Genomic DNA, 19,796 nt, shown 5'->3' on the forward strand with positions numbered 1-19,796 from the left:
ACATGAAATTGTTTTAGTAATTCTACACAGTTAAAACGAATAAAAAAAAAAGAGAAGAATTTTTTCTACTATTAAATTTTTAATTAAATCTAATAATTATCGATTTCGATGAGCGGACATTGGAAAAAAGGGTGAGGCGGAGGAAGCGTATCGATACATAATATTGTAATTTCCTTTCTCTTGCGCAACGGTACTTCGCGTAGAATTATCTCGAGAAGAAGTTTTCCTGCCTTCGTCAAGATCAAAAGATTAACGTGGAACTCGCCAGCTGGGTTCAAGTGCTGCTTATTAAATGCAGCAATTTCGAAGTTCTCTTTTGCTTACTACGCCGAGTGACGAATTAATACGGTTTAAACTTCCTTAAAGTCGCGTACCATCCTTTGTTTCGTAGGAGTTTGCACAATGGAATTCCATTAAACAGACAGATTTGCGTGAAGGATTTTAATCCCCATGATCTTAATCTTTATAACTTTAATCTTCATTTACTTTTGGCTTTGTGGTACGTGCGCGGTATATATATTTTTTTTTCAGATTTCAAATTCCGAAAGATCCAATGATCGATATAACTTCGACGTTGCGTATACCAGATTCTTTTTATCGCATGGATCAACGTTTATGCTTCTCCTTTTTTTTTTATCGTCCAACTGTTACTTGCGCGAATATCGAAAGTAGATTGCAATCGCGTAGAATTGCATTTCACTTTTCCGCTTACAAGTGCAGTTACGATAGTTACGATTATCAGAACGAATGGTATACAAGTGGAATTTTATTGCGCTTTTTTCTTTCTCTCTCTCTCTCTCTTCTCCGATACTTTGTTCCACAAATAAACTCGCTGAATCGCTGCATATATAATTTTATCGTTTTATTAGATATAACAAGTGTTGTCGTAACAAGTGATATGCAAAGCAAGCGTAATTGGATATATTAAAAAAAATTTGCAACAGGGAGGTTGCGCCAATCCTTCTCGGGCAATACTGTATTTGCGCTTACCATAACTTTTTGAATATTCCGCGCGGACATATGTGATTAGTCGTGTTCATTGAATAGCTATGTGTTTTGGCACGAACGTGAACTGCATACACTCGCGGCTATAATAGATGCAATGTGCATAATATCGTTTGCATGGTGCATTACGAGGAAACCTCCCTTTGTGCGCAACATTTACGGGCCGAATACGAAGCTCGCGAATGCAACCGGTACAATAACGTAACTTTCTGAGTAATAACTCGCCCTAAGTTTTCGTTCGTAATGACAAAGCCGATCGTTCGAAAGCAGCTTTCCCCCGTAGCTTTCGCGTAGCGGTTTCAGAAAGTAACTCCCCGACAGTTTGTATCGAAGTAATTATACGCAGTGTGCGGTTGACGAACGTTGGCTCGGACGAAACGTATGCGCATGTAGCTCGATTATGCCGCAAATTCAACTTGCTCCGGTTCCTGTTTGAGTTTAACTATTGCGCGGAATCAAATTAGAATTATACCTTAAATCATTTGATAATATGCCAAAATGTTTTCCCGTTCATCGAATTTTTGCCGTACCGGTAGCAGTTAATAAAGCGTTGCGCATTATTCCACGGTTCATCTTGATCTTTATTAAAACTTTTGGAACGCGGAACTTTTTTGCGTCAACAAGCACAACTATTTTGCGATCAATAAATTTATATATTCTTTCATAAAAATTTTTTTTTTTTTTGTAAATAACTTAAAGAGGTGTACGCTTCTTCGTGAAAATACCAATTAACGTATCGCGATATACCCGAGTGGAAGTTCATCCAGCTATTCTAATTTTTCAGATAGCGGGTAGGTTGCGCAAATTAGATATAATTCCTTAGCTAGTGGTTAACTTGGTATCAGCCATAATTTGTAAAAAAAATTAGTGACTATCTATTCTAGTGTCTGGCCATACTACTGTATAGAATTAAAAAAAAAAATATTTAATATTTAAATATCCGTCTAGTTACTATTGATCGCGGGTCATGTAGCGAAACATTTAATCCTGGCTAATAACGAGCCAGAAAATCTAGATATCTAAGCGTTTTTCGCCCCGCTAGTAATAATTACGTAGTATCTGGACGATTTGAGCGTTACATTTCTGACTCAATACTGGAAAGTTTTACTAGATAGTCTCGAGATAAACCACGAATTGGTTTAATTTTTTTTCTTTTTCTTTCTTTTTTTTTTTTTTTTTTGTACATTTCACTTCGTACATTCAATTAAACAGCTGTATCTTAAAAGCGATAGCCGACGGATTTATGTCGAGGGTGTTGGGAGAGACACGGAGAGGACTTAACGTAACTTCTCAGGACTGGTTTCGAACTAGTTCCGTCTGTAGTTGCTGCTTTCTGGCGTGGACGTTCCAAGAATAATTAGTAGCTATAACAACGAACATGTTGAAAACTAAGTTCAAGAACAGAAACTGCGGGGGTAGGTATTGACCTCAAAGTAGCGAGAGCACGCTCGCTCTGGCAATCCATCGCGTTGTATTTTGACTTGACGATTCTTCTCTTTATCGTATTAAATTGTTTAACTTATTCGCGAGACGATTAATATATCACGTTTTCGTAAACTTTTTGACAATGATCATTTCGCGAACAATTCGTCGACGCGCAGAATGATTTTTAATTACGCGATGCTTATTGTCTTGGATGTGGATCGTAGGCTCGTCCCGAAAACTTAATCCCTTTTGATGAAAGTTTCAAAAGCGAAGGATTAATTTAGTAAGATATTAATTAAACCCTTTTGAAAGTGTTTTTTTCCCGCTGCAATCTGTTCGTAATCGGTATCCACTTTCGCGGATTTATGAGAAATATCTTTAACGGCATCCTCTTGTCCGTACTCGTTTCACTATTCATACGGGACCGTTATTCAAATCGTTTTCACCGGCCCTTGCGAGCCGGTTTTGCAGCTCGGCTGTACGCCGTAGGATTTGCATTATGTTTGGCTGATGGCTGCACAAAGCCAATCAACGTGCAAATGCGGCGAAGCTCCTGCCGTTTTTAGCAAGCTTCGACGCGCAAATTGCCGGAATACGGAAAGAGAGTCGGCGTCGAATAAACGTTCGCGTATGCTTAAAACAATTTTTTTTACGCACGCGTTATACATACTGCATCGTCTCGATATTTTTATATCGACGCTGTGGGTATCAGAGTTAATATATAAAACCATATAAAATAATATCAATCGGAATTCGTGAGAAAACAGCAACAATGATTTTAATTCAATCTAACGCGTCTTTCTTTTTTTTTTCTTTTGTTTTTTAAGATTGGATCACGCAGGTGCGATTTATCAGTGCTCGTGCACTTGCATTGTTTTTAAAGTACACCACTCGTATAAAGTTCCTTTGGCTTTCGCATTTCGATTGTCGGCACCTTCGAGACGCCAGCGTTAAACATCCCGCGAAAGAGACTGGATTTGTTTTAAATTAAAATCGATATATTCATCACGGGACAACCTAAGCGATAGCGCCCGGGTTTATTGAAACTCCGTGGCTTTCGAGCAATTTCGCGGAGCTTTGCTTTAATCCCGCAGGATACGCTTCCTCCACCTTTCCCTCCCTTATTATCTTTTCTTTTCCATAGCTGACGCGCCCGTACGACCGCTTAAATTTCTTTCCACGATGCCAAGCGCACGCAAATAAAATTAATTACTATCACCCGTAAACGCAGAAAACATTTTACGAATCTCCTGAATTACGTACGACATCACGCGGGGAGAAAGGGGGGACGTGCGTGTTCTTTTATGGCGGAAGGGAATACTTCTGTAAATTTATTTGAAACACGCGTAGAAAGAACCGCGAGGTGCGCGGTGCCTCACGGCGGAAGCCAATAACCATGTAACTATACATCTTCAGACAACCGAACTCCGGGTTCGGGGGCAAGAAAGCGCGCTTTCATCCGCGAAAGCGGGAGCGATGCGAGGGAAAACGAACGGGATGAAGAATTCGCGAAAGGAAAAGGAGCGAAATAAGAGCAACGCGATGACGGCCGGGGGGAGGAAGGAGTAGAAAGATTGCAACGCGGTAGGCGGGAAAGTTAGCTTAGCGTGTAAACCGGCATGCGATTCCGCGGCAACCGTTAGACATTCCCGACGAACCGTGCGCGAGCTTGCCGTGAGAGAAGAACCGTAAAACTTTATTGAAAGCACGCGCTCTCGCGCAACTTTTCCCGTCCCTACCTCGGGAAGCAACGGAGAAACCCCCGACCGTCGAAGGCGTCTCGGCTCGTGGAATTCTGCGGTCCCTATCCCCGAACGTGCAGCTACCAGCTTCGCCTCCGATCTATACCACGCGTGTTACCGGTTTATTGAAATACTGCGCGAGTTACGCAGCCCAAAAACACGCGCCGGTCCTGTCGAAACTCATTACGAGACGGCTCGTCCCGCGAACGGCTGCCACTCGTCACGTTTGTTTCCGCGTAGTCGATACGAGCTTACGTCTCTCAACATGCGCGGCGTTCGTTCTCGTTTTACGGGCAGAGTTACAAGTTCGTCGATGAAAAAAAATCCGGAATTTCCTGAGATTTCCTGGGGAAAGATTACAGAGCTCGTGGTAGTAAAAAAAAAAATACTCGGGATAGATGAGTTTTAACGTGAAAATTAAATTACATTGACAATTTCAATATTTTAAATTGATTAGGAATTTAGCGTATACTAATTTGTGTTTGCCTTTATTCTTTTTGTTGTATAATCGTTTCTGTCGGCAACCGAGTCTCGATCATATATTACTGCGCTCGATCAAAGATTATGGCTTAACGTTGCATTATTGCCGTATTATACATATATATTTATGCAACGCGCTCAACGACGCGCGCAGAAAATTGCGGCCGTAAAGATGAAACTTAGGGTGCGAAGGGAAGGATGCGGGGTGTGTGTTTAGTACAATATATTGAAGTTACCGCCACGAGTTTTCCCTTGTTCAACAGCAAGTATTATTTCGCGAAAAAGTTTCGTTCAAAGCGGCCGCTTCTTCGCAAGCAAACGCGTCATTTGCACGGTTTGCATGCGGAAACAAAAGAGGAAGTTCTTCTCCCCCAGTCGTTGCGCGGTTATCGATAAAGTATCCGCCAGATATATTTCAGCTCCGCGACATCCGAATTCGGTCGGATTTTCGTCAGCCCTCTGAATTTTATATCGTCCGCGAAGCGCGTTGCTGTTGCAAATATTTTCGATTAAAGTAACGTGATATCGAGCAAGTCGCACGATACACATCCGGCGTCACCGATGTTTGCCGAAAAGGGAAACGAAACCGCAGACGTGCACCGGCATCGACGGTGTATCCGCTATTCCGTGTCGCTGACACGACACGCGGGGTTTATGACGAGTGTTCTTCGTTCCTTCCGGGAGCTTTTACGCGACCATGCCGTTGCATTTCCGCCGCCGGACGTGGCTCGCGGAAGAGTACCGGGTCTCGCCCCCCACGCCAACTATTTGTAATTTTCCACTCGATATGCACCAGGAATTCCGGGATGTTTTATATCCCCGTCCCTATGCCCTGCCGCGCGACTGTCGCCGAGGAGAACGACGACGCGCCGAGATAAATCTTGGACAGTCGCCGCCGTTCTCCTTTCCGGGAGAAGGAAACCGCCGCTTTTCCTTCGTTCCCGTTCTTCTGGCGGGCGCGTCCATTCGTACCCCGTGCTTGAACGGCAATTGAATCGCAACGAAGCTGGGCGATACACGAAATACGCGGTCGCGTTCGCCTCTCCCCTCGTATTCTCGTATGCGACGCACTCGATGGCTAATTACGTTGACAACGATACATTGCCCTCGAAACGAAAATAGCACGGTATTCTCGGGCGGGTTCTTTTAAGTAAACGAAAGCGGAATGGAATATTAATAGCGGAGCCCCGTCGAGGACGGCACGCCCGGTTGAATTAATATTTTTATTTAGGCGAGCTCGAGCGAATCGATGAAGCGGAAGAAGCGCCTGGTAGATTTATCTTTAATTTTATAACTTTATTCGCCGAACTTTTTTATTAACGCGACGTCGGCAATTAGGATTATATTTAAATTGAAACGCATTTGAATGGCACACGTCAGCTCTCGCTCTTTGTCTCCGTCTCTCCTAATCTCTTACTTCGGCTGTTAGATCGGCAATCTCTCTATTCATTGCGAACTGCGCTAACTACGTAGCTGTGGTGGAACTTTCGCAATTTATACTTTTGGATTGACAAAGTGGCAACGGAGAAAGAGCAAGGGGAGGGTGAGGAGGGGTCGGAGCGAACGATCAGAGTGAGACACTTGCTCTCCGGAGCACTCGAATCGCTTCGTCGCCAAAGTCGCGCCAAGGTTTCGCGTTTCAATTTTCTACCTCGATGAAATTCGACGAAAATTAAAGTCACGTAAAACTCGAGTCGCTCGCGGAGTCGCTCTTGACGAAACGTGACTATGTCGGCCATTCGCCAACCCGCGCATTCAATTGGAGCCGTTTCTCTTCCTCCCCTTCCCCTTTCCCCTTGGAAGCAAAGAGAGATCGACGGTTAAACGCACGATCGTATTTTCCTTCCCGTCGTTCGGGTAATCGCAATCAGCTCTGCGGAGGACTAACTCTAGGGCCAACGTGACATTTCCGCGTTTGTTTGTCCATCTACTCAAACCCTGCAACGGACCGACATTCAATGTTAGGTCTGGAAATTAGATCGGGATACATTCTATGAAAATATGTATACCGGTTACCTGGTTTTCCAACGGCAATTAAACGCACAGGCCGCCGCGGTGTACCTTCGCAACCCGAAACACTCGCCTACGTTTGTTATTACGGTAAATTTTAATATTTGCCTGAACGCGCGCGCGCGTGGCAAATCTGACGTTTTGTTAAATTCCTCCCTCCTCGCCCCTTATCGCATATCGCGCGTATTATCATTATCGTAATCGCAGTAGTAATTATTGATTACGTTTACCGTATTCGTTTTTCGAAAACAATAGACCCGTAATTGGGAATTACCGGAACCGTGAGCGAAAACTGCGAGCTCGCGGCGCGATTCGGGTCGCTGGTATCGGACCGCGCGTTACGCGATCGATACTTTAAATGTTACATCTGGGACCACCCCCTCGGTGCGGCGGAATGAGAGGATTTGCCGGATATTAAAATTTCAGAAGGTCGGATTTATAATCGGCATCGATTAATTGCTCGGCGTGGCAGCAGTTTCTCGCGGAAAATGTCACTAGCTAGCCGGATCGGCGAATAAGCGGCGATCTTTGTGGTAGACGGCGCGACGCGCGATCCAGCTCTCGGTTAATTATTCAACGACATCGGCGAACGGCGAGATTGACCCGTGATGGAAATTGTTCATTCATACCGACTCGCACATATATATACTTCTTGGAGCGGGACAGCTCGAAGCAATTATCATTTATTCATCGTACCTTAAAGCGGCATTACAGATTTAGAATTTTTTAACACCGATATCTCTATTCGTGATTATTTTTCTAAAATTATACACCGATGGAGATGTGCCCTTTTCCAATACGCCGAACATCCCGATATTTCAACTTTGCAATTACGCGTGTTGATTTAAACTTAATAAATATCTACATGTTGTTGCAAATGTGTTTACTCACTTCAGACATTTAAAATGGGCATTTTCGAACGTACTACATGCGTCAAACTCAATCAAACAAATAGTTACTTGTAATATCAAATGGCACGTCATTTTCAAAACATTTCTCTGACAGATTGTATAATTATGGAATATCGAAAAATAATAACTGTGTGACAAAATTAATAATTTGTTTTTGTTACAATTAAAGCACAAGTAGAGCACATTTTTTTTTAATTAATTAACATCCAGATTAAAATTCAAAATCACACTTTTGTCGACTTTTGTAATACGTTTGAAACTGTAATTGCTTTCTTTGGCACATAAATTACAAATAACCTTAATTTGCAGGTATTTATCAGCAACTGATTTATTGCGGAAATAGTTTAGCTGCGGAAAAACGTAAAAACATTTGTCTTTATTTAACATCGTGTAGTTACTAAAAGCGTTTTTTTTTCTCTCTCTTTCTCTCTTTCCCTAAAAGTCATATTTTCGTGTGTAGATAGCAGATGATATAACCGCGAGCATTGTAACTCATAGGAACCGATGTTTCGAATTTTAATACTATCATAATACGGCAAGTTGCTTGGCGTGCAGTTCGCCTCGGGCTATATGGCGTCGAGCGCTATGGATTACGGGTTTTCCCTCATCAAGCCGTATCCAATCTCTGACGTTACTTAGAGACCGGTAACTGCATTCAACCGCCCAGATTATCGCCCTTAGTTCTCTTACAATTAAGCACGTGCCCGTCAAGCTGTAAAGACACGCTGCACGAGTTTCGGCAAAGGTTTTCCCTTATCCTGCACCATATTTTTGTACTGTGCCGCCTTGCTCGTTAGCTCAGTAGGACAACTTAGAATCGATAAATATCGTTTTCTCGCTGGAGGCAAAATTCTCTTGACGCATATCGTGTACTTTCCACACGCTGCGTGTACGTATCAATCGGTCATTTATGATTCAAAACGGCCGGAGTTCCACGTATAAACTCGAGAAAATTTGCGGCGTTATATTATTACATGTAAAATTTACATTCCGCGTACTTGTCTGCACACTTGAACTTTTACAAGTGTTACTTTTTGCAAAAGTGTCCCGGCTCTCATTACGAACTTCGTCACTAACGATTACATCCGCTTCACTTATCGGAAGAGATTAGATGTAATTGGCGGGAGATTGTAAGACATTTCGCGACGGAAGGATGTCGAGCGAAGATCTAATTTTCTCATTTGAAAAGCTTGAAAGACTTAAATGGCATATTTCTCTTCCTTCCTCGCGCGGACGACTTTCTCAAAAGATATAGATAGCGCGCGCCGTGACGGCCGCGGTGCACCGGCTGGCAAATGCGGCTCCGTTCCCTCCTCCGCGGGTTCTTCGCGGAGGCGACGGAAGGTTCTAATCGGCTTCGAAACGAGCTCGGATTCAATTAAGCAATCGACGTTGGGAGTCGGTGCGCGAGTAAATTAGCACGGACGATCAAAGTTATTGTTCCCCGGCGCGTAAAGTGATCTTTTGGCTTTCGGTCGGTGCCGAATTTCTCTATCTTCTTTCCTGAAAATGATGAACTTTTCAACGATATGACGATATTCTTACTTTAGTTTTAATAACGCGATCCACGCATATATTAACTTTACTTATATTTTAATATACGGACGAAATAAATTACTTGTGATTTTAAGTTAAAGCTAATGTGGGTATTCGCGTGTATACTGTATCGTGAATAGAGATCGAAGGAGAACGCTCTTCTACATGCAGAGATGGACAAACGTGCTCCGAGGGAAACGAAGAAAGTTTGATAGCATGCATATCATGATTTAGATGGTACGGTTGTCTCTGCACATATTCTCGATATATGTATGTATACGTATGTACACCGCTTATAAAAGTTCAGCGCAAGTTTCGCGTTTTCAAAACAGCAAAGTTAAAAGTGCTGTTCTCGGAGAATAAATAATTAAGACTTCCGCGGTGACGTATGTTATAATTAATTACGTCCTACGCGCAAAGAAAAAGTTTCTTTTCCTTCTCGTATCGTACATGTTCCATATTTACCAAATTCAGGAAAATCTAAACGTTTTCCCTGAAATAACGGTTCAATCCTGTTTCGCATTTTATCTGATGAAAAAAAATAGGATTTTCGAAATAGAAAAACGATTTTATCTTTCCCCCTATCGTCGCTCGTCATCTCGGGCGTGTTGGTGGGCGATTGATGCTGCTCGACAAGTGTCTCGAGTTCCGCCAACTTTGCCTTTATCCGTCTTAGCGTTTTCCTCCGTAGAGTTCGAACGGTACGAAGATATTACCGAGGCATTACGGCGAAGCGAAGAGCCGCTCTTTCGTGTCGCCAGGATAAGACGACTCTGTTTATCCTGCCAGGTATACGTTTCTCACTCCCAACTCGACGATCACCCACCCGGTTTTTCTCTTTCAGCCATCTCGACGGGCTCGTTCTACCGATTTTCGCGCGCTCTCCGTCTTTTTCTCTCTCTTTAATTTCGTATTCCTTTTCTCGCAGTCTCGCTTATTCGTATTAAAGCTCATCGCCTCCTTTCCGCAACGCTTTTAATTCGATATTTTGTGCAGAGGGGATTTTTTTTCCTTCCATTCTTGAACTCGACGGCGACATTATATTTATTCAATTGCAAGACGAGATCTCGCAAACGCTTCACACGATGGCCTCGCTGCCTATTTTATCGCTAAATAAATTATACTTTCAAAGCGGGGCTGAATAAGACATATTCTTTTGTATTTCAGAAACATTATGCATATTATACTCGAGCGGAGTACATAATAAGACGTCAGCTACGAGCGTATTCTTTAGCCGGTGTGGAGGAGTTTTTGTCGCGACGGAAATTTGGTTGGACGTCATCTTGTGTCTCGCAAGTTCAAAACTCCCCCGCATTAAAGAACTCGGTAACTTGGTTCTCAATTAACTTTAGTTAAACAGGACTTTTTAGTTTTGCTTAACTTAATGTTAAACCGATGTCTACTTGACATCCACCGAAGACTAAGATTTCTTTATTCGCTTGTTTCCTCGAGAAGTTTTAATTTTTCAAAGTTGTTCGAATCCTAGGAGGAAGTAGTCGCCGTAAATGTGCATCGGATAGAAATTTTGTTGCGGAAATTTCGACGGAAAGCGCAAGACGAGTCTCGCATTTAAATTGTTAATAACATTACGTGCAAGTTTATATAATAATTGCCGTTTTAGATCGGTGATGAAATAAATTTTGTCAGACGTTAAAGCGCAAGTATGTGTAACAAGTAACGAGACTACTATCGGCACGAGCGTGATTAAAATTTCGGCCGGTGTCAGGTGTACGAGTTAATCGTTCTGTCGGCGCGATCGCGCGGTACACGCCCTGAAGAGACAATTCCGCGCTTTCTCGGCCGAACAATTTTCCGCGAGCGGCGGTCGACAAGATTTTACAACCCGCCGTTTCGCGAAAATCCTCCGAGGACGAATTTCATTAGAATCACCGAGGTTAATCCAGCTTTCCCGCCGATCACGGGCGTGTTCGCTGCACGACGAGATTATATCGTCGGCGAAAACGACGGCTGGCTCGCACGCTTCCTCTTTTTCTCTCTCTCTCTCTTTCTCTCTCTCTCTCTTTCTTATTTCCGGCGGGAGTTGCAGAAGGGAACGAGACACAGGCGGCGGGTTAGGTTTGATTATATGCGGTTGATTATACCCGCTTAGAGGACCTGTGCCCTCCGGACTAGTCAGTCCCGACGCGATCTTTTGTGAGACCGTGGAATTGCCAATCAAATATTCAGGCGAGCTTGTTTAACTGCCGCAATAAAGAACAGACGGCTCGGGCCGGGCGCGAGCGGGCTTTCCGCCACCATCACCGACCGTGGCACATTCGCACCCTCGTCGTTTCCACGGGAGCTTTTCAGCCGGCGGTGCTTGAATGCCGTAAAGGCGGAGGTGTGGTGTGCAGGAGTGTTTACACGAAACCAACGCCGGATGTTCCATTGTTAATGCGAGAAGAGATGGAGAAGGATGAGGTAACCCCCTCGACCGTGCCCCGTGTTGATTGAAGTCCGACTTGCTCACGGAACCGAACAATTCGGGAGACAACTTCCGCAAAGACTTCCACTTACGATTCTTCGTGAATTTTGTACGACGTACTTTTTCACTAAAGGAAAAAGATTTCAGAATAATCTCTTAATCGTTCTAATCCGAATTTCGTATTAAAAAAAAAAACATATATCCTCTCTATACTCGCTTGGCTTGCTTCGCGCCAAGAGAGAGAGTTAAAGTCGGCTGTCAAGTCGGCGATTTTAAGGCTTATTTAATTTTAATATTTAATTAATATGTTCAGACAAAGACAGTTCGCGATTTTCGAGATCGAGGACGACTTGATGGAAGTACCGTCTTTGTCTGGACATTCTAATTAAATATCACATTTAAATCGAACGAAAGTAATAGATAGGTAGTCGGGGGGAAGGGGGGTGATAAGCGAGCGCGAGCGTACGTGACTCGCGCTAGGTATATTCCCCCACTACTCCCACTCTCGCTTTGTCCTTCTCCAGCGGTCGCGCGAGCACACACGTATTACACACTGCGGAGCAAGCACGTGTCTCCGTACCAAAAGTAATTCGCACTTTCGTTTAACGAAAACCCTTCCGGCACGATAACCACGATTAACCACTTGATATTTCTTTATGTTACAGATCGACGCAGTTGCTGTCCGCTGTTCGCTGTCGTCAACGAGTGCCGTTACCGCCGACAATTAATAATTATACGAACCGCGGTCGGTTCGTCGGTCGTCCCGCGAGATCCGCTGAGTATTCGGGCGTAGTTTTGCGACACGCGACTTACTTTTAATCGTGAGTACCGAACCATGTAACGCGCGAGTGATCGTCGTATAATTTTCGCGGTATTAAAATCACGGGTCGGGGTGTTCGCGAGTGACTTGTGCGCGGAAGGATGACTCGACACGTCCCATCTGAGAGGAGGAGCAGGCCTCGGATAGGCATCCTGCATCGGCGGAGCAACTTTTAAGTAAGTATAAATTAAAAAAGAAGGTCTTTTTTTTTATTAATCTCGTAAATTAACCGACATGTCTATATTAATAATTTCTTTTTTTTGTTACAGTCACCGGCAGAATTTTCCAACTCCGCTGGGGTTCAGATTGCAGATTGGTAAGTCGCATAATTTTCTTTTATAGTTTGGGATCTCTTTTTTTCGTAATTGAGATCTCTTAAAAAATAGTGCGCGCGTGGTTTCTTCTAGTATATATAAATCAGACAAATTAGAAATAGGATTTTTTCTTTTTCCAGTAAACTAATTTTTTTTTATTATTTTTTTTTTAACTGTATGATAAAACTACAGAAAATGGCACCGTATATTTACTGCATAGCGAAATGCTCTCTAAAAGAAGCATTAAATGGAGAGCGGAGCGTGAGATAAAATTAACAGAAAGAGAAAAAGAGAGGGATTTTGTTAGCGCATAAAAAATTTAGCGGGAGGGTGGAGGGGTAAATATAATTGAAGGTGGGATTAAGTTTTTTTTGCAATCAGAATTACCTCTTTGCACGCGGAGCAGATTTAGAGTCGTCTCCTCGAGTCGCATTCGCGCACCGTCAGATGATCTCATTTGATGGGGATTAACGAGCTACCTTGTTAGTATGAATTGCACCTGTATACGTCTGTACATCGAACTTTCTCTCGAGACAAGGAGGCGTTCTCTCATTTACGATTTACGCTTGTATTAAGAAACGGGACGAGTTGCTTTCAAGTCTCAGACAACGCTAATTTCCTGATTGCCGAGAGTCGGAAAATTAAACGTGGAAGCACAGATGAGCTCTTGTTTATCTCTTATTAGAGAATAGAACAAAGGCGTTTCGTCTCTTGTATTTTTTCGCATTTTACAATGTCACCATGCCATTCGTTCTGATGTCGCTTAAAGTTAGATAAAGTTCTGCGAGATTGCAAAGTTCTCTCTCTCTCTGTCTGTCTCTCTTTCTCTCTCTCTCTCTCTCTCTCGACGTAATGTATTTGATGAAACAGTATCTATTTTATTAATTAGTAAAATCAGTTTGCATCTTCATTATACGATAGGAATCTGCCGTAAATGTTACAACAATGACGGAGAAAAAAAAAATTTACTTTTGATATTTTCCTGCGAGACTATTTAAAAAGCAATTAGTCTATTGAACGTAAACAATGAAGAAAATGAGGTACTAGAATAATGGCAAAGGATATTATCAGAATATTCATTATACATTGCTTTAATTGCCTTCGAGGTAAAGGCATACGCGTATTTAGATGACGAGACTGAGTCACGGTGTCTCTTTCAAAGGTGCTTCTCGTTGCCTGTCCGTTTTTTTTTTTTTTTTTTTATTGCAATTATCGACTCTTTATCGTTTGCATGCCTTTGCGCAAAGAGAGGCGAGTCCCGCGAATCATTGATCTAAGTTCCATTGCCGATTAATTCGATTTAAATTTAATTTGCGCCGTGTCTATTTTAATTATAATTTTCAGTACGATATGTAACCCTTCGCGCGTACGGATATCGCGTTGATATTACTCCGCTCGGAAATTGTCGCCATTTGTCAGACTGTCTCATTTTGCAATCAGATCATATTTCAAGTGGGCAATAACGCCGGGCATAATATCGGGACTATTTTTAGTCCGCGCGCGGTGAATGCTCGCACTTCCTCGTTGGCGTCGTTAAAATTTCATAAAGCTCATACGCCATGCCATTCTCATCACGCGGCACGTCGTTCGGTTCCCGTAGAAACTTCTCTTACACCGCGATGCGCCGCGTATTTCGCCCGTGCTAACCGTTCTTACATTTCTTGTTTCCGCTTTAAAAAATTCCTACTTTATGCGCTTCATGCGTCGGTTACCACGGGCGTGCAGTCGGCGAGGAACGTTATCACGAGAAATAATAAACGCGGTGACGAGAAATAATAACGCGTTGCTCGCCAGCGGGAAATGCAAATTTTTAAGCGGATATTTTAAAGGTGGAACATCTCCAGTTTCTTGCATATTCATTCGGATCTTTGGACCTGTTTGCATGCATTTCTTTTGTCTTGCACTTTTTCTTCTTTTTCTTTTTTTAAAGTCCTTATCTTTCTAGCTTGACGCCGCGCGGGCAAATTTAGAGGTGGTGATTAACGTTAAGGTTTCGTGTAATTAATTGCAGATTAACGGTGAGGGATAGTTGTCGCGTTAACTCGTCAGTTACACTTATTTTACACGGGCGCGGAAGAATCAAGCGACGAATAAACTTGATTCGATCGAGGGGTCGAGTGCAATTAACGGAATCTACGAGCGTCTTTGTCTAGTACTTATTCTTTCCTCTTGCTTCTTCCTCAACTTGGCGGAGAGGGTACTCAAACTCGGTAATAGTTACTCATCCCCTTGAGACCCCGACCAATTCTCTTACCTTCCTCCGTTTGTGTGTTTCGTTTCGCTGTTCTCTGACTTGAAAGTTTTATGTCTTACGAGCTATCTGATTTTATCCATAAATACTGCAGGATAATAACAATCGAGAAATTAACTGGTCGCGAATTTTGCGGATACTGCTAATAATATCAATTTATTTTAACTTCCCTCGCGCTTCGCATCATTGAATAATAAACGGGGCAGAGACGAGATGGTATTATTATGCGATAAAAGTAATATTTAATATAGATATATTTATCGTGAAATATATCTTCTTGAAATACATTAACGTCGGGAACAAATGACGATTGTAATTGCGTGAAAAATCGATAGTTATATTTTTTTGTGATTACAAATACATGTTCTCAGGTTGTTGGCTTGATCGTAGGTTAAATTTTAACGAGGGACGCGCTTCGATGTAAGATTTTTTTTTTTTTTTTTGCTATTTGTGAATCTTGCTCTCGCGTCTCTGCAGTGTCGCTCATGATCGAGAAATCGTAGTTTCGTAAAGACGCGTTGGGTACCTCCCCCATCTTGTAGAGCCAGCTGCTTTAGATCGGAGCCTCTCTGTTTGCACTCTCGGCACGTCTTTCAGTGGATCTCCACGAGTTAACAAAGCTCTCGGCGCTCTCTCGACCGCCGGCTAGAGAAAGGACTGTCCCGTTGTCGTTAATTCTGCATGTACGAAACAAGCGAGGAGGAGCTAGCTCGGGTCGGCTTGTCCGCTTCTCTAGGCACCGATTTGCTTTTCCCCGAGTCGAGGCTACGCGGCGGGTCGGTGGTTGCGGAATGTGAGATCTTGTGTGGATAGTCCCTCGATTTTGCAAGGTCGGTTTGCGTCTAACTCGATAAGTCACCCTCGGCGCAATCAGCAAATACTTGCGCCGTCGTCAACGGCGCAAGCCTCGCGCGCGATGAATTCCTCTGGATGTCAAGCCTTTCCGAGACCGGTCTTTGCACGCGCAGGAATCCCGCAGGACGTCGACCTCGTCGTGCTTGGACCGGCCGTTTAGGAGAGTGGCGCGCTCTTTAATGAGATTTCATTTGCGTCGGCACGAGAGTGGATCGAGAGCTCTTTGCGCGTCAGTGCACTCTCGCCGACGTTTACGTAATTTTACGTGACGCAAACGCCACGCGGACGATAAGATATCTTCGGCCGAGGAATCGGCAAAACGTGTTTGGCTTTCGATATCGATGTAATAGAATGCGGAATGTAGGTAGCAAATATTGATTTTACTTCCCGGCAATATTTTACGGGTAATTAATTTCACGTTAATCTCGCCACGAAGATTGAAATATTGATCGATCGAGACGAGCTAACATCTCGTATTTTTTCTTCTTTACAAACAATGTATCAATGTAGGATTATCAATTGCGAGACGTAGCCGACAGTTTCAGCGTATAGCGTCGAGGGCCACTAAAAATTACAACGCCAGGGTTATAAGTGCACGAATATCTAGAGAAGTGCGGTATTGCGCTTGCAAAATGTCCAGTTGGTAAATGACATTGAGATATATCTAAAGCTTCATCACGTAGTTGTCTAGACGTGATACGGAAATGCGACGTCGGCCATACGCCACGGTGCCGTTTGATGATGATTTAAATCCAAAATGGTGAATGCACACTATCTATGATTATTGCCCGACAGCCGGGTAGCAGTCTCGCATTATTATACCATTTCAGCCTTTCCATCGCCCGCGACATTTTCGTCGAAAATATCACCCGACGCGCTTGTCAAAATATCACATTTTCCGAGAATGATTTGACGTCGACTTCGATCACGGGATTAAACGTACTCGAGAACAGGCATAAATCACAATTACGTGATTCCGTGCCAGGTGAAGATTTAACGACCGTAACTGTTAAATGAAAAACACTTTCCGTTCTATTGATTCCGCGCTGATTGCTTGAATATGTCACGAACTGCAGCGGTGAGCTAATTTGAAAAAATAAAAATTAAATTAGGGCGGACAAGTACAACAGTTGAAGCGCGCGGACGTAAATACAAATGTTACAGTTGCGGAATAATTATGTTTAAATACTTAATTTTTCGCCGCCGACCACGCATTTAGTATGAATTAAAACAAACGCCGGTAAAAATTGAAAACGCAGCGCTTCCTCTCGTTACCGCTGTCCATAGAATGCATATATTCGACTCTACGAAATGAACCGCGTTATTAATTAATCAGCGTAATCTCTGCTGAAAAAAAAAAAATAAATAACTAAATAAAAAAAATAATAAATTAAATAACCGGCGCAGCTAGGCAGAACGGTCGCTCAGATTTGTCGAATATGTTATGTGTAGCGCATTAATTTCTTAATTAAATATTAAAGTTAATCAAAGTTCCATTGCGAGACACCTGGGTATATCCAATTGTTTTCAATCCCGTCACATTTCACAGAGAAATAATCGCATATCTGCTAATTGAGAGTTGTTTTAATATGCAACGGGTGATCATAGTCGATAAATCGGTTTACGTAAAAGTAATATCTGCTGTGATCGTGTTTCGTCATCGGCTCTGCCTCTGATATTTCTGTTTATTATTACCTTTTTATTACGATTCCGTATTTAAAATAACGGTCTGTAAACACGGGTACGTTAATTCGGTGCCTTTTGGAACATATCGAATTTCCCCCATAAAATGTAATTTGCTTAAAACGCATCGTGCTGAAAACGAAACCGTTGCCGCCCGAATAATCAAACTCGTCGCTCATTAAATTAACGCAATAGCTAGAATGGGCAATGTTAATTTATGATAGCGGAACTGTATCAGTCGTTATTTACTAATTAAATAGAGGGCCATTATTATATTAAAACGCGCTTACTCAACCTCATACACACGTAAGCACGTAAATTTGAGAGAGTTTAACGTCAAATTGCGAACAAATCAGGTCTCTCTCAATACGGACGTATACTCGCGTTTATTATTTAATACGTTTCGGCGAGTTTTCTTGCGAGTTTAGCACGAGCTCAAGCAAGATTTTTGGAAAAATAATTGGCTCGCGATAATAAAATGGAGTATTCTTTGGATACGCGAGAACGGGGGAAGGGGATGTGTTTTCTAATGGTAGCGCAAATCAGTCTTCGTTATCAGAAAACGCAATTCGATCTAATAAACGTGGGTTGGTTGGCGGGAGCCGAACGTTTTCAGAAATTACCTGTTGTACCGGAAATTCCCGTCGATCGGCATTGCCATTTATCAAATTCAGCCGGTGCTCCTCGGTCCGGTCTCGGAAAGTCCGGAAAGAACGAATGGTCCGCGAAAGTTAGTGGGCAGGAAACGGCGTGGACTGCGGACGAAAGGTAGAACTATTTGTAATTACGTTTCCTTCCGCTCCATCTGCGCTGGCAACCTGAGCCCCCGGGCATTATATCTTCCGCGTTATATCTCCACTGTCCTCGCCGCTTCCCTTACACCGTATTTTACTTAGAGTTTTTCGTCCGCGCGCTCGTTCACTTCTTCTCCTCCCTCTTATCTTCTCGTTATAGACGTTGGGTCGTGTCAGGAACAGATATTCGCGACTATATCGATATTTCCGCCGGGGGCGTTACACCTGTACCGAGCCGAGCCCGGCGCAATTCCCGAAATATTCGAGAGCTCTTGCGCGATTTTCATTAAAAATCCAACCCGCGCGTTCATTTAACAGTTGAACCCATATCTCCGTGAGAGCGCAGCCCGTTTTTCCGATAATGCACCGAACCATTATTCGTCCGAAAGATAATGTTGTTATTACGCTCCGCGTAACTGCCCCGGTACCGGAGTGAAATGTACGCGGCACGCGGGATATACAGCATTTCCTCGGATAGCAGTATTTAACCGTCGATCTTCGAGCCGGGAAAGCTTTGCTTCTATCGCGCGCATAATATTTCCGAGCGACCGAGAGAGCGTCAGCGATGCCGAGGGATCAGCGCCTCTCTCTCCCCTTTGCGTCGTACCGAATTCGTGCGCGACTTTTGTGCAATCGGTTCTTGATTAAGATTAATTGGATTTTTCGGTGAATTTACGTGCTGCTCGCGCCGGACACGTGCGCGCGAGCGATGGGTGATTGCTTTGACGGGTTGTCGGGAAAGGTCGGTGAGGGAATAAAAAAAAAGAGAGAGAGGGAAAAGGAAAAAAAAAAAAAAAAAACAGAAAAACCGTCATGCCGAGTAACGGGCATTGTGCCGACGTTTCTATTATACTAAAACGCGGCTCCCGGTGTGGACGGGACGTGACACAGAATGAAATACGAAGTTTTTGCGTACTGTTTTATTTATTCTTTTTTTTTTTTTTTTTTAACATCCGCACTTTCGATGGTTGATATTCATTACACGCTACCTCGGTATCGATAACGGGAGGAAATATTACACGTTTACAGTATTCCATCTCATTACGCACAGTCTATTTGCACAAAGTCGCAAATAACACGCCAGGCAATTTTGATATAGCATTTTCGGTGGAAAACGGTTTCAACCTTTGCGAGTTCTTGGAGTAGCGCGTACGTCACCGAAAAAGAGCATTAGGTAGTCCGAAATCGGGGCTTTCGCTGGAGGAAAGAGAAAAAAAAGAAAAAAGAAAAAAAAAGACTTTGCCGAGTAAAAGGGAACTCCGTATGTGACTCAGCGGATCTATCTTGGTGGCGCACAAAAGCAACGATAATTAGCGACGAACCTTGGTAGTTCCTGATAAAACTTTCAGCGCGCTAACGACGATGCGGCGAAAGGAAGCGGATTTGAAACGGACTCGCTTCCGTTTTAGCGGTCGGCCGGTGGTCATTATCTTGCGCGAAATGCCCAATTTTGGAATAGAGTCGCGTAGTTCGGCGAAATCTATCCGTGCAAATTGGCGTGCTCGTGCCTCGCACGGGGGATTTGTTAGTCACGTAGGCAGTTCG

At 43.2% G+C, this 19,796-nt stretch overlaps 1 long non-coding RNA gene across 1 annotated transcript in view; it reads left to right on the plus strand.

The window, feature by feature from the left end:
• LOC139111747 (uncharacterized) overlaps nucleotides 1-19,796 on the plus strand; it is an 85,977-nt gene that overhangs the window by 14,115 nt on the left and 52,066 nt on the right. Inside the window, exons 2-3 of the long non-coding RNA XR_011547262.1 lie at nucleotides 12,200-12,530; nucleotides 12,624-12,670. This is a non-coding gene — a long non-coding RNA (uncharacterized lncRNA). The remainder of the gene's footprint in view (nucleotides 1-12,199; nucleotides 12,531-12,623; nucleotides 12,671-19,796) is intronic.

Source organism: Cardiocondyla obscurior, linkage group LG25 (genome assembly GCF_019399895.1).
Source record: "Cardiocondyla obscurior isolate alpha-2009 linkage group LG25, Cobs3.1, whole genome shotgun sequence".
NCBI lineage: Eukaryota > Metazoa > Arthropoda > Insecta > Hymenoptera > Formicidae > Cardiocondyla > Cardiocondyla obscurior.